This window comes from Leiobunum rupestre, chromosome 4 (assembly GCF_980474605.1).
Source record: "Leiobunum rupestre chromosome 4, qqLeiRupe1.1.hap1, whole genome shotgun sequence".
Classification (NCBI taxonomy): domain Eukaryota; kingdom Metazoa; phylum Arthropoda; class Arachnida; order Opiliones; family Sclerosomatidae; genus Leiobunum; species Leiobunum rupestre.
In genome coordinates, this window is record NC_143387.1 from 73,828,857 (window position 1) to 73,831,666 (window position 2,810).

At 35.6% G+C, this 2,810-nt stretch overlaps 1 pseudogene; it reads right to left on the reverse strand.

The window, feature by feature from the left end:
* Positions 1–1,126: 1,126 nt before the first annotated feature.
* LOC149949020 (uncharacterized) lies at positions 1,127–1,825 on the reverse strand (annotated as a pseudogene).
* Between the last annotated feature and the right edge of the window lie 985 nt (positions 1,826–2,810).

Here is a 2,810-nt window from a genome sequence, read left to right on the forward strand (position 1 = left end):
ACGGAAGTTATATATAATTTCAAAAAAATTTCCTTTTATCAAAAATGTGGTTATTGATAAACTTATCAAAATACCAATATTTTCAATGTTGCATGGAAAAGAAGATTGGAGTAGTAGTGGCTTTTACTTACCATTACCCTTTGCTGAAACGGAAATACATTTGGTAAGATTGAGTCCTTACAATAAAAAACCTAAAAATATAACAAAATATTTTTCAGAAAAACCAGATATCTTGTGAAGAAGCGTTAAATTTAGAAAAGGAAACCATTTCGCAGGCAGAGTGTATAGAATGGAAAAATGCAAGAAATACGAGGTTGAGTTCATCGAATTTTGGAACAGTATGCAAGAGAAAAGGCGAGTCGTGGTCTGAAGCTGGAGTTACGAATGTGGTGGTAAAAAGGGACATTGGGAACCTAAACAGTGTAAAGTATGGGGAAACTATGGAACCCGTAGCGAGAAAGAACTACATAAGCCAAATGCGTAGCTTGGGACACAATGTAATAGTCCACTCCGCAGGATTTGTGGTTCCCCCTAATAAATGTTGGCTTGGAACTTCCCCCGACGGGTTGGTATACGACCCAAAAGAAGATCCACCATATGGAGTCTTGGAAATTAAAAGTGCCTATTCACTGCGTGATAAATCGCCTACTGATTTTATTATACAATCTAAAAATCATTTCGATAATATTAATGGGTCAGTGCAATTAACCAAAAAGCATGACCACTTCTACCAGATTACATGTCAAATGGGCCTCACTGGCCTCACTTGGTGTGATTACGTAACATATTTGACTTAAGGACTAATTATTTGTAGAGTTCGGTTTGATTTAATGATGTGGAACGATATGGTAGAGAAACTAGATTTTACTTTACGCACATGTTAAAAAAAATTGTTCAAACTCCTGCGCCCTATTTTTTTAGGTGAAAAAAATGTGATAAGATAGTCTTTCAACAGTGATGTAAAACTAGATAAATTTTACTTTAGGCAATTTTCTTTAAATGGGTAAACTCCTATGCCATATTTAAAGTAAAAAAGTGATAATTCAGTCTTTCAAGAATGGTACAAATTTTTATTAAAGGCGTGTTGAAATAAACAATTTGAATCATTATTAATGATAAATATTTACTATATTATATCATCTAAAGGCCAATCCAGTTCATCAAAATCAGAAAAGTCTAGCTGGTCACTTTCATTTAAACATGCTTTATTTTGCTTTTTAATTATTGGTTTTTGGAAATTTGTTAATATTGAAGTTACCGTCCATAGCTGATTTATTACAGGTGCTAAACTAATTGGGATAGGTCTGTCAGAAATATGCCACCCCTTAATACGTTGAATTCTACGCTCTACATGAATTCTCAAAGCGGCTATCTTTTACGTTTCCTCCAACTCATCTTTCGAAAATTGGTCCTTGTTTTTAAGAAATGGTGGTATGTTTAATTTCACATTAATTTCACTCAGCATGTCTTGAATTATAAAGCCTTTATCTGCCATTACGCTGTCGTCACTGTTGAAATCTAATTGCAGGAATCCGCTTCTTCTTGTAATCTCTTTATCTGATATAGAACCAGTATAAAGTGCAGACACAAATGTAACGTACCCATTTGGGCTGATGCCGATTAAACCTTTGTAAGTGTTAGTTGATTTATAGTTGGAATACGTTTCGGATTGTAAGACTAATGAAGATAATGTTTCACACTTAATTTCAGAAGCGTCTAAAATAACACGAGTAGTAGGGTATGTAGCTTTGAATTCTTCCGGCATAGTCTGGTCTATTTGTTCTCTAGCTGGCCACAAGCTGATTTGCCCTAACTGTAGGTACATATAATTGATCCAGGTGTTGCAAATGTTACTCACGGTACTCTTTGAGACACCAAATCGGTCAGCCAGGTCTTGAACAAATAACCCAAGTCTTAGGCGTATAAGGACCATGAAGAGTTGATCAAGCGGTTTTAAAATACGAGGTCGACCAACCGTAGGTGTTCTTAGAGGAGTTGAATCTACACCATTAACTTTTCCACTTTTCCAATATACAATATTTTCACCATTATCACCGGGATCTAGAAATTCGTATAAAACCATGACCCTTTTGTAATTTGGAAGACCTGTATAAAATTGAATGGCGCCATCGTTGTCCTTAATGTTATCGAGACTGGGTTTTAGCTTCTTTAGTCTCTCCCCTGCCAGTTCTCTCTTCTTTATCTCTTCTTGTAACAGCTGTTCAGCTTTCTTCAACTTGTATGCTTGAACTTTCACTTTCTCATTAGATTGTTCTAGAGCCTGTTCAAGGCTAACAACTGTTGCTTGCATTTCTTTCAATTTAGAACCAAAGTATTTTTCAAGATCAGTCTCACAACCATTGTTGTGCGGGATTGAAGTTTTACCTCGAGGTTCTATTTCTGTGGTTATGAGTGGTTCATTAGTAATATTACAATCACTTAGCCAATCCTGGTTGATGGTAAAGAAATCTGAAGGTACAGTCTGCCGTTCTTCATTAGCAGCACAGTCTTGTTCACACGTTACTTTAGATAATGGCTCTTGGTTAATGCTTGCTTCAATATTATGAGTGCTATTATTACCCATAGATTGTCCTTGCTTAATTTGATTATGTGATAGATTTTTACCAGCCTGAGTTTCCAATTCACTATTAATCGTATCGTTTACAGCGCCATTTGTGTTCCAAGAAAACTGAGAAGGTATTGCACCTTTTTTTTAGATGTCTTTGCCCATTGGCACGTGATTCTAAGAAATCTGAATCTATAAAATGTTTAGAGCAGACATTAATATTCTTCTTTGGGTGATACAGGTA